Here is a 13,369-nt window from a genome sequence, read left to right on the forward strand (position 1 = left end):
TCCTGCTACCAACCTCCTAAAAAACAAAAGTAACCCAACTGCAGGAGGATGTCCGCACACACAGTTGGGCACTAGATACGGATGGCCGTTGGCTCACAAGTTGCTCCTCTGTCCTTTGATAAGTTTTGTTTTTAATCCTGCTGGGTGTCCATATCATACACCCTCCTAACAAAGAAACTTGGTGGGGGAGACGGTTTAGTCGCCGACAACCCGACCATGGAACAGCTTGGTATAGGTTTACATGGTACCTGCAGTAAGTCACAGAGCTAATCTGACCTGACCTGACAGCAGAAAAAAAAAGAGCAGAAAAGAAGAGATCAAGCGGTTGTAAACCCCTCCGTACAGGACAGATAGTTTTGACCTACGTGGCAGAGTGGATGTTTGTGGAAGACCTTGAATAAGAGACATTCAAGCAGCCTTTCTTTTCACATGGACCACCAAACATTCGACCTACCAAGCGTTCGACCTACCAAGCATTCGACCTACCAAGCGTTCGACCAACCAGGCGTTCGACCTACCAGGCGTTCGACCAACCAAGCGTTCGACCTACCAAGCGTTCGACCAACCAAGCGTTCGATCTACCAAGCGTTCGACCTACCAAGCGTTCGACCTACCAGGCGTTTGACCTACCAGGCGTTCGACCTACCAGGCGTTCGACCTACCAGGCGTTCGACCAACCAAGCGTTCGACCTACCAAGCGTTCGACCTCACAAGCGTTTGACCTCCCAAGCGTTCGAACTCCCAAGCGTTCGACCTCCCAAGCGTTTGACCTCCCAAGCGTTCGACCTCCCAAGCGTTCGACCTACCAAGCGTTCGACCTACCAAGCGTTCGACCTACCAAGCGTTCGACCTCACAAGCGTTCGACCTCCCAAGCGTTCGACCTCCCAAGCGTTCGACCTCCCAAGCGTTTTGATCTATCCAACTCTCCTTACCACAGATCCTTTGGCCAAGCCTGCACTGACATCTGCCAATTCAGACCGTGAGACCCACCAAGGGGAAGCTTGAATGTAGTGCGAGCTTGCACGAGTCTGCACACGGTATGAGCGTGTACGCATCTGAGTCGGGTGAGAAGGAGCCGTACCCATTCTCTGCTCTGCACTCCATCTACTCTTTTCTTCCTCTTTACATTTCTCCGGTTGTGATTCTGATTGGCACCAGGTCTCGTGTGTAGATAGTTAAGTAAGATTGTAGAAGGGGCTAATAAGAATCAATGGAACAAGTTCTGCTCTGTGTCTCGATTCTATTTGCTGTACATACATGCCAAACGAATTTCCCATGTTGTATACGTGTCGCACCCTCACAAACACCCTGCGTATGTGCTTTGCTATTTCTTGTCAATAAAAGCTTTACTGAATATACATGCCAACAAATTTCCTCCCTGTTCCCCTGATATAAATAAACCCATGTACGTTTTCTTCCAATTTGCTCACGGTGTCTTTTCCATGTTGGTTAAACACAATCCGCACCATCCGAGAGATGGAAGTTCCGCCTCATTTATTGGCTCCAGGATTAGCCGGTACGTACACATGGCTTTACTTGGCCGTACATAATAAATAGACAGGTGCGCACAGAGGGAACGAACCTTAATTGGTCGGGTCAACTCAACGGTAGTGAAACGTAATAAGATGGTGGACCCTGCTAGATTTGGCCATTCCAATCGGCATTTGTGCTTGACTAGCAGCCCTTTGGACCACGGAGTTATCCGTGGCTGGTGGCCTCAGGGCTGGGAGTTCAGGAGGAGTCTGAGAAGTTCCCCCTCATGGCGAACACTGAACCCCACGTCCGTAAAAATACATTGGTAAGGTGAGGCTGTTATTAAATGATGGATACAATGTTGGATTTCTTGTTCTGTTTTTCAAAGAATGTAACAGTGAGAGGGAATGAGGGAGGCAGGTGTGAGAGAAGGTGAGGTCGTAGAAAGAAATGGAAAGTGGAGTAAGAAAAGGTTCGTGAAAGGACAAGCGAGGTTGCATCACAGGTATGAATCAAAAGAATAATGTGAGGGTAGTCATGACTGGCATCAGTGACATGGTGACACCAATTTAGGCAGAGCAAACATGACAGCGAGCACATGGAATGCACGGTTAGGGTTCAGAAAAGGTTTACTTACAGTATATAGCAATTGGAGACGTGGCTGGAGATTTTGTGCGGGGGTGGAGGGAGTTTGGAATGGTAGGATAGCTGGAGGTATGTACACTCACCTTTGAGCTGTGTTTAAATCTCGACCTATCTATATAAACTGTCATCCTGGTATTTTGCATGCAGGGCGTGGCATCAAGGTGGATGTTAAGCCGGGTGTCCCTTCTGCAAAGCATTAGTCCAAGGACGTTAAAGACCCCATAGTATCTTTTTACGAAGAGGAAGCAAGTTCGATATTCCAAATTCCTGCACCGTCAGTCAAGTATCCTGCATCGGAGTGGCGACACGAGTATCCTGCACCTCGACGGTAACACTTGATAAGAGACTACTTCAGCAGAACTGACGTTCTGCAAAGAGTATAAGTTATCAGTCATACATGAGATTGTATCACTACCTGCAAGCTAATGGGGCAATGGCATCATTGTACTCATGGATTACTATTAACCCAGGTAGAGGACGTCATCTGGATCTTCGCTGGAGTGCCCACCTGCAGAGAACTTGCAGTACTCCCAGGTGAAGATGAAGTCTGTGTAGAGAACAAAGCAAAGGGCTCAGCATAGCTTCTGGGCTCATAGAAACATGCAGACCTCAATACCCCTTGGAAACCACCAATTCAACTTTTTGACTTTGGTCCCCTCGGTGTGTGTGTGTGTGTGTGTGTGTGTGTGTGTGTGTGTGTGTGTGTGTGTGTGTGTGTGTGTGTGTGTGTGTGTGTGTGTGTGTGTGTGTGTGTGTGTGTCTTCAGCCCTCCCACTACCTGTTTCATGCAATAAATACAGGAAAAACTAGAAAGCATCTCAAAATGCAAGGCCCATACATGGCTGCTTTATACTCATGGTAGACTTGATGAAAATGACAGAATAAAAAAATAAAAAAAGTAAAAATTTGTAATTAGCCTTCTCCATATTCTCAAAATAAAGGTTTGTTGAAAACACACACACACACACACACACACACACACACACACACACACACACACACACACACACACACACACACTTGTCGTCTCAGCTATTCCTAAAATATATATAATTGAAAGGATTGCTGTAAATGATGTTAATTTTACAACATCATATATTCAACTTTATTTACATTGTTGACCTCAAAACATAGTTCCCTTACCAAAAGTAAGAACCTGAACCTGTAAGCATTTGAATGGTTTCCCGACCGCCTCGTGCTGCACGCGTGGACGGGCTAACAAGGCAATGATAAACAGAAAAGAAAATAACACAATAAATCTTTTGGGAGTTCTGGAAGAACCGAATGGCAGGATGCAATGGGAGCAGCAGCCAAAAGGGTGTAAAGGGAAAACAGTGGGATGCACCATAGCACAAGGTGGGGGAATGTGTGAGGTTATTGCACGGTCTCGACAGGTGTAATAAAGGTCAGTAGTGGAAATGGGAGAGATTTTGAGGTGACTGAACAGTAGAGTTGAAATCATTAAGGGAAGAGCTTGTGACAGACCCAGTAACACAGCTACAGGTGAGAAAGGAGGGTGAAAGAATTGACTATTGCTCTGATGAAGGGCCAACACTCAAAACATGAGCAGCACATTGTTTAACACGATGGTAAATGTACTTTTATCAACCCTTGGTTAAAAAAAAAATTCGATGATGCATAACAACTGCAGAGCAGAAATAAAATTAGATTAACCTTCGTGTAAATTGCCACAATTGCAAAACTATGTTCTCATGCTGTAAATGGTTTGAGCATCCGCTTGAGTTTGGGAGGTCGTCGGTTTAAACTACAGCCAAGTCATACCATAGAGACATTATATATATATATATATATATATATATAACTAAAACTCTCAACTTGTATATATGTATGCATGTATGTATGTATATATGTATGTTCCCAAAATACAGCCAAAACGGTACAAGATATCGCAAACATTTTAGGGCCACCTTACTCACCATTCCCCTGTGGTGTGCAGTATCAAGTTTTGTTCAAATCAGGCAACGAAAAAATTATTAAAAAAATCAATTCCCGATTCAGTCAAGTACTCTTCGGGAGAATTTGATCAATGCAAACAACCTCAGCGGTTTAGTTCGCTGGAGCTATCTTTTTTTCTTTCTTGAAATGATTTATTTTTAAAATCTCAAACATTACATTTAGTATAGACAAAGAACGATTTCTTTTTAAGCATAAAATAAACATCGCTATTTTGATCTAATACTTCCGTGTTCATTAAAAAATAAAATTGTGTTTAGAAGATTACGCACAATAATTTCTTCGACTTTCTTTTCTCTGTTTTTTTTTTGTTCACATTGACGCACAATATCAAGTATTGTTCAAATCGGGCAACGAAAAAAATTATTAAAAAATCAATTCCCGATTCAGTCAAGTATTCTTCGGGAGAATTTGATCAATGCAAACAACCTCAGCACTATAGTTCGCTGGAGCTATGTCTTTTTTTTTCTCTTGAAATGATTTTTTTCATCAACCGCTGTCACAACGGGAACCCAACGGATTCACGGGTCATCTAATTATCTACTAGACCTAAAAAATAGTATGTGCTACTTCCTTGCTTGATGGCCAGCTTTTAATAAGGATAAAACACGAACAAATGTCCATAGGTTGACAACCATTGTGCAGGCTTGATGGGCCTCATGGCCTCCTCCTGTGTTGAAGTGACTTGTAAGGGAACTCATATTACATTAATATTATTACTACTACTTCGACTACAAACACACGCTCCCAAAGTGAGCAACAAGTTGATGTTGATAATTTTATAAACTGTGTATATTTACTCTAGTCATTATGTTGATTTGGATGGGATTATCAATTTTGACACAACAAGGCACATCCAAGCCACGAAAGAAAATTAAACACTGCCTGAGGGTGACCGATTTTTCCTGTTTGTTTCGGAATTGGTAATGTATGACTTGTGATCCACAAGCTTTGCTCTGATGACTTTAGTTTATATTATACTATAACGCAGAAAATTGGCCCATTCTACAATAATGTGTACAATTTCAGGCAGTTTGATGTATATATTTTCATGATAATATACAGTTTTCAAGTTATTCCGTTTGGCAATGTCGGGGTGCATTCGCACGTATGATCATTGACCCACATCTATGATGTCTTTTGTTTTCTTATGACAATTCCCCACCTTCACGGAAAAGTAAAAACAGAAGTTAGGGTGTCCATCCCAGCTTAGTAGAATGTTTCCATGCAGTATCTGCATGGGTACAACCCTGGGTACAACCACCAAGTTTCAATGCATTTCATCCCACAAACAAATAAAACTAGAAAGCATCTGAAAATGCAAAGTCCGTCCACGTCCGCTTATTATTCGGACTTCTTCTTCCGTATGATATACGATGAAGAGAGCAAAAAAAAAAAAATTACAATTTTTTTTTTTGATGATCATAGGTGACCTTGACCTTACCACAAAAGAAATAGGCTTCAGTGACCCAACATGCAAACACTGCTCAAATTTCAAGTCGATCAGATGGAAATTGATGATTTTGACCTTGACCTTTCACCTTTTGACCTCAAAACAATCCGTTTTTAACATTTTTATCGTTGAACCAATTCAGTGACCCAATATGAAAATTCATTAAATTTCAGATTAATAAGATGAAAATTGACGATGTTATGTGATGTTGACCGTTGACCCTTTGACCAAATTATTCATTAGTCTTCTCCATATTCTCATAAAGCTTTTTTGGAAATTTTATGACAAAAGCTCAAATGGTAAAAAAAGTTACGGGACAGACAGATGGACACATGCATAGACGGACTCCCGCTGCCCTGGAGACAGGCGAAACAAGCATGCATGTTTCAATGCATTCCCCTACATCTCTTATGATGATAATTTAAATTTCACTCCAGCACAGATAATTGTTGAATTTTACAATGAGCTGGGACTTGCAATACAATATCCCACTGGAAGTGGCACGACATGATGCACATCAATGAAGAGAACTGGCATCTCGACCCCGATCTCCCCCCCTCCCGCACCTCGAACCACGATGACTATTAAATATTTTTTTTAATGCCTAAAACCTTCCCAGACACACAAATGTGTGATTATATATATATATATATATATATATATATATATATATATATATATATATATATATATATATATATATATATATATATATATATACACACACACACACACACTGGGGAGCCAAAACATTTTGACCACTGACAGGTGAAGTGAATAAAATTGATTATCTTGTTCCAATGGCACCTGTCAAGGGGTGGGACATATTCGGTAGCAAGTGAATAGTCAGTTCTTGAAGTTGATGTGTTGGTTGCAGGAGTAAAGACCTGAGCGTCTTTGACAACGGCCAAATTGTTATGGCCAGACTAGTGGGTCAGAGCATCTCTGAAACGGCAAGGCTTGTGGGGTGTTCCCGGTCAGCAGTGGTGAGTACCTACTGACAGTGGTCCGAGGAGAGACAAACTACAAACCAGTGACAGGGTGTTGGGTGCCCAAGGCTCATCGATGAATGAGGGCAACGAAGGCTATCCCGTCTGGTCCGAACCGACAGAAGGTCTACTGTGGCACAACTCACAAAATATTTTAATGGTGGTCACGGGAGGAATGTGTCACAATCCACAGTGCATCGCACCCTGCTGCGTATGGGGCTGTGTAGCCGCAGTCCGGTCAAAGTGCCCATGTTGACCCCTGTCCACCGTCGAAAGCAACGACCACACGAGCATCAGAACTGCCACCCCAATGAACAAGGTTTTTAAAAGGTGCACGCAGTCCAACAGCAAACCCTTTTTGGTGAGACTCAAAATCCAGAATCACTGATCATCTACACTCATTTGTTCCTCTTTTTGCCTACCTGTAGAACGAATTTCCACATTCTTTTCGATGCAATTCTTCCATCTAAGTTGTTCACCACCATCTCAGATAATCCCCCCATCTCAAACCATGATCTTTTCTACCTCCTTTAACCACTACCCGACCCCACCTCCAAATGCACCTCATTCCAAATTTTCCGTTTTTTCTTTCTGAGTGTCTTCTTTTTCCATCCTGTCCACCCAGTGTCTTCTCTCACTGCTTATTCTTACCCATATCCATTGTTTGTTCATCTCCATCTATTTTGTCCTTCAAGCCTGCTGTTGAAGTTCTCCCCTCTCTTTCTCCTATTCCTTGTGTTCAGTTGTGGCCTCATCTGTTCTGTGTTCTATCTCTTCAATGAGCCTTGACATTGTATTATAAAGAATAATAATAATAATATATAATGAAATTGGATACAATTATGTGGTTTGATGCATGTGAAAGAACATTTCTCAAATTTTGATTGTCAAGATCCTCATATAGCATTTATCATCAGTGAATATTTGAGTTGAGTTCCAAACAGCTGCAAATCCACCTCGTCAATAAACGAATATCTCTGGTGCATTTTGTGTCACTGACAATCTCTCATATGACGTTTTCACCAAAGTTGGTAAAACAAATAAATAAATAAGAACCCTGCTTTTGATTCCGACCAACCCGTTTTTGGCACATCGGCATATAAAGTATGATAACTCGAAACACCCATTCCCAACGGAGTGTAATACCCATTCCATCTGGCAGGGGTCAGTAAAACACTTGCACTATGCCAGGTGTACAGTGCAAAACTGCAAGTCCTATCCACCTCTCCCACCACCACCAGGTGGCGCTATATGGTGCACATTTTCACGTAAAGTTTGCGTCCCCCACCCCCTCCTGAACTCCCACGACTATGCTGACAACTTTCCTGAGCACACACCAAGTACACTGAGCAAATTTCAACTCATTCCGTCCAGGGGTTTAGGATTGCATACAAGTCAAACAAACAGTCAAATTTTGTATGGGTGTTCCAAAAAGACCTGGACAACTTTGATTGCTAATATATTTAATACCACAAATGATACAATGATACTCTTTGTTTTATATGATGCAGAAACTCATATAGTTTTATTTTCAGGTCTGGTAGTTTCGTGTAAAAGAAAATGGCGACTCCACAGGAGAAAGATCAGAAAGATCAGTGCATCGAATGGTTCAGAGATGACATCCGACACGCAAGATCATTTAATATTACCTTTCAGATAGTTACAAAGGCTGAGGCACTATAGAGTGATGAAAAAAATCCCCAATAATCCAACTTTTTAATAAAAATAATTTCCAATAAATGTTTTTGGCCTAAAACACTCTCCGGCACTCGCTGATGAACCTCTGAAAGTTTGAAAGTATACAGGGTGGAGCATTTATATCTAACACATTTGTTATCATTTTGGCGGGAAGCAGTAATAAGGGCGTAGCTAATATATTTTTCCCAGTGCTGCAGGTGATGCCTGAAAGTTTTGAATAATGGAACACTATGACCGACAAACGACAATTCACCTGCATGTATCGAAGAATTGAAGGCAAATATCACTGCAACCATCCACACTTGCTCAAAACACATTTAATGCAGTGATGAATATGCTGATTCGCTGTCAGGAATGCAACAATTCCAATGGGGCTCATTTGTCAGATGTAATTTTTAAGTCACGGTGTTATGTCTCAGCATAATCTCCAATCTGTGCACTTTCCAACCATGTACTCAATGCAGTATTTATGGTGTTCATTAATTTTTTTAAAGCACTAATAAATGTGCCAGATATAAATGCCCCATCCTTGTAGTATGCATGGTTATTATGCATTTTTCAAATGTCAACTTTTCTAGGTTGATACAAATTTATTTTCACTATTTAAGAGTATATTAAAAGGAATATGGCATTAAAGTAATGTGCATTTTTAATGGCATATGTAAATTACCTACTAAATATGCAAATTATAGGACACTTTACGACCAATATATCTTCCTCTAATATACTCCCTCGATGTTTGCAATCCATCGATGCTCCGACCAAGCCTCGAGAAAGTCTTACAAAGAGCAGATAGATCCTTACATCAGCAGTAATCACGCAGTGTAGCCACCGTGCATTACAATATTCTGAAGCTGCCAAAAGACGTTCAGACCAAGGAGACCGCACCAATTTGACATGTTATGAATAGTTGTCAACAAGTTAAGTTCAAGTCAAAACTTCTTATTTATGAAAGACCATTGTTTTTAAAAGTCAAACATTGAAAGAGCCTTATTTTGCATAGACCAAAAGAGATGGACCAAAGGATCTGTCCCTGAAGTGGCACGAATGGCAGTTGTGCTTAAGCAGTTGCTGTGGAAACTGAGCAAAGGCTTGAAGACACAAGTGACGAAACTGCAAAATGTCGAACAGGCAGCCATTGTGTGCTTGCACGCTTTCAGATACTGCTTGTTGGAAATGCAGCACCATGAGCAGCAAAGGGAATGTGGGTTCATAAATATCACGGCGTGAGGGTGGGGTTGTGGAGAAACAAGTATCACAGAGGCTGTAGGAGTGTCTAACAATATCACATATAATAGAACGATGAACAGCATCGCAAGGAGTGTAGAAGATAGAGTGGTGTATGCCAATATGAAATATAACATTGACAACTGCTACCTCCCTGTATTTAGACCTGAAAAAAAAGGAACTAGTTAACAAGCCAAATATATAATGTTAAATGCTGGCAAGATACATATATGGAACTATATGCTAAAATGTGGAATGTCAACCCCACCCCCCACCCCCAGGCCCCCAACCCCACACACCCTTTTGTGAAACCTTAATCCACTTACCCCCTTTCAGTTACTTCTACTTTCTCCAAACATTCTTTACCTCCCACAACCAAACTATCCTGTCTGTATTTGTGATTTGTAAAGGTTTTGCCTTTCATCTGGTCTTATCCCACCTGTCATCTCCACTCTTTGCCAAACCCAACAATAACAGGTACCACAAGTTCAGGTTATAACCTGTTCCTTTTTATCCTCTTCAAGCTTTATGTTCAGCGACACTCAGGGGCACAACCAGAGTTTCATTGGCGGTCAGCTAAGGATACCTGGTAAATGAGCAAGTAGCTGAGGTCCACAAAATATTAAAGTACCAAATCAAGGCAAGAGGGGATGAGAGTGGAAAAGTGTCAATCACTACTGAGATGCGCCCACCGTGATGCACTCTCAGTAGTGATAATCAAGTCAGACGGTTTTCTCCCAAACTTGAGCCAAGGAGGGGGCTCGAGCTGCCTGAGCTCCTTCCCCCCCCCCCCCACCGTGGTTGCGCTAATGCCGACACTGCTTTGTGTTCCTTTCTTTCTCATCTATAGAATTGCCTTCCTGAGTCTGTCCTGATGAGTTATTTCCCTGCAGTCCTTCAAGGCGACAGTCCACAACCATCACACGTTGTCTCCAGATACCTACACATGAGTTTTTCTTATCTCGTCAATCCTGTCCCCTATCGCGAAAACCTTCGTTTTCCTATTCCCATTGCGTTCCCTGTCCACCAGTCTAACCTCTTGTCGTTTTGCTGACTTTTTGCCATTTGTTGTCTATCTCGTCCAGTAATCCAGGACAAGCTCCAAACCAAGCTCCTCCCTCAAAAAGACAACCAAGATGAAGGACATTGAGCAGATGAGAAAAGACTTTTAAACTCACATATGACGGGAAGTTTAACTCAGCCAAACTTGCTCAATATTCTAGCGTCCCCAAGGCTAGCAAGTTCGCTCAATGAGTTGGCCTTTCTCGGAACGGTTCACCTTCTACATGAACAGACTGAACCATGCCAGTGGAACAATGTGTGCACAGAATGACAAAGCACTTGATCAATGTATACAAGAAGAGGCAAAAGGACTCTTATGTGATGAAAATACATTGTAGCATCAAAGCAAATGAGATCACCACAAAGAAAATGTATTTATAATTCACGATTAGAGAATGTTCGAAAGCAACGTGAAATGGCAGATCGAAAAAAGACCACCAAAATATCGGTAGAAATCTAAAATAATAACCTACGATTAATTATCCACTTGGGACAAAGGAAAGGAAGAGACACGCCTGGTTGTGCTTACATTTTGGGGACGATACGATTCAGTATGACCCAATAGGCCAAGATAGAAATCTGTAAACACAGCAAGATAAACAGGAGGTGAAACTGAGCTGGGTGAGCCTTGCCTCGATATTTTACGTACAATACCAAGGATGAACCTTTCCTGCCAAGTCTCCCAGATCCGCATTTCTCGGTCGTCCTCAACAGGTTCTTCCTAAATCGGCCAAAAGCAAGGCAACTCCCAAGCAGGGTTCTCTGTGCACACCTTCATTTTTTTAGCACTGCAAGGTAAGGTTATTGAAAAACTAGTGCATCCTCCAAATGATGGCAGATTTGAGACATGGCTGAGGAATATAGAAAATACAAAACCTCTATCAGGATATTTTGCTCTGTGTGCAGAAATAAGTGTTTGAAATTCGATCGTAAGAAGATTCACAGGATGTGTTTGAGAGACATGATTAGCATCCTGCTCTTATCTTCATGAAAAAAAAAACACTCATTTCGACTAAAACTGTACACAGTATTCCAGTACAGTGTAACAACTACGCCATTTGATTTATTATTTATCCCCATGTGACTACAACCTAAAACCATATTAGCCTTACCTATTGCGGCCTGGCACTGTGCTATCTGCCCACCTGCATATCTATTACCACCCCCAGATCCTCCTGTGTGACATGCTCCAACATTGCCCCTTCTATCATGGATTCCATATTTTCACAAGTTATAAAAACTTTTTTTTTTTTAATGCAAAAAGATTGAGGGATGTTACTCCAAAAAGTATGTAACCAAGGTAGGGATGGTCACAAGAATATAATGCCTCAAGAACGTCGGGTTTCCTCCCTTTCAGTTTAGTGTTAAACAGCAACAGTAATGACTGTTTAAAAAGGGAATCGAACATGTTTATAATATTTTTACCTGCAACATGTGGCAGGTCTACAAGAGCTCTGTGTTGTTGTTGTTGGTCGATTCTTGAAATGTGCACCCATTGGTCAGACAGCTGCCGGTCCACACTCACATTGGTTGCTTGACTGCACCCACCATGGCACCAAGACAAAAATGATATGGCTGCCATCTTGATTTCCTCGTAGGCCGAACACATTAGGCCCATAGGCCCGTGCTCATTGTACACTGTCTGGGTTTGTTGTGTCAGATTTTAATTGGCTTTGTTTGGAGTGTTAATCAGATGAGGAACCCCCCCCCCCCTCAAAAAAAAATAGAATCATATGTTGAATGAAGATTTTTAGTAAGGTTTAAACAAGCCCTTACGCACTTCCCTAAAAAAAAAAAAAACAACGTTGGGTAATTTTTTTTAAAAAAGCTTCATATTGGGATTAAACAATCTGTGTGCAGCACAAGGTTAATGAGAGAGATTAGAGAATGTAAGCTGAGCCGTTCAACAGCAAGGATGAGGGAGTTGAGTGGTCTGAGGAGGCAAATATTGTGTCGCAAGTTGTGACCACAGTGTGGTCGTTCTTGTTATCACTTGTTTCTTTAGTTTGTTTAGAATTCCATTGTTATTGAACGGAATTTTTTTTTCTTACGATTTGTGTTGTATAAACACGAGCAGCCCCCCCCCCAACCCCTCACTCCATTCGGGTGGGTTGATAATGGGTACAGAAGGGGAATTTGAAGTGGAGTCCAATCTCTGCTGAAGCTAATGTTGTGACGAAGTTGATGTAACAGTAATTTCTGGTTCTAAGATGCAACTAGTGGAGTACCCACCACCTGGGTGGGTCAGGTTTGTGCATCACTTGCTGAAATAAGTATAGTCTGTGTTTTACAAGAAGACTAGAGAATAGATGTTTGCCTGGTGTGAGCTTAAAGTCTAAAGTCTAAAGGATATGTTCCAATTGTAGTTAGTGTCCAAGGGGTAGAAAGGTCTGATCTCTCAAGCATGTAAAAAAGGGTGTAAAAAGGTCCAAGTGGTCTGAAGCTCTTAATGGTCAAGGGTCCAAACTGTCTAATCTGTCTTAAGCTTGGTTTTTCAAACCCGGGGGCGCGACCCCAAGTGGGGTCGCCGAGCAAATTTCGTGGGGTCGCGGGCGTCCGCTTGCAGCGAAAAAAAATTGTTTATTTTCGATCGGTGTTCGCTTTTATGGGATGTAATATAAACGGTTCGTTCAAAGTATGGGAACCAGCACAACACGACGCTTGGAATGGGATCCAGCTGATGTGCAGGCTCACTGAAGGGTGGTTCATTTTGGCGGGAAATTAGTGGTTTGATCCACGGCCTCTCAGACTCAGACTCTATCATTAACGTCTATTCAAGTCTCCACGTACGACTCGAGACCTTATTTGTGATGGCAGCACCGGCCACCAGCAAATCTCGAGAACGTT

General features: G+C 41.9%; 1 protein-coding gene across 3 annotated transcripts in view; it reads right to left on the reverse strand.

Annotated features, from left to right (window-relative positions):
• The window catches only part of LOC147014829 (plexin-B3-like), a 154,849-nt gene that overhangs the window by 107,780 nt on the left and 33,700 nt on the right, over positions 1-13,369 (reverse strand). The window contains exon 2 of one of the 3 annotated variants that reach the window (XM_085853159.1): positions 2,628-2,666. The exons of 1 other annotated variant lie outside the window; for it this stretch is intronic. The gene's annotated coding sequence lies outside the window, so the exon portion shown is untranslated. Of the gene's footprint in view, positions 1-2,534; positions 2,667-13,369 lie in introns of all 3 variants that reach the window. One more of the 3 variants, XM_085853158.1, reaches the window with a different exon arrangement.

Source organism: Eptatretus burgeri, chromosome 13 (genome assembly GCF_056783735.1).
Source record: "Eptatretus burgeri isolate ZD-2024b chromosome 13, Ebu_testis_v1, whole genome shotgun sequence".
NCBI classification, from domain to species: domain Eukaryota; kingdom Metazoa; phylum Chordata; class Myxini; order Myxiniformes; family Myxinidae; genus Eptatretus; species Eptatretus burgeri.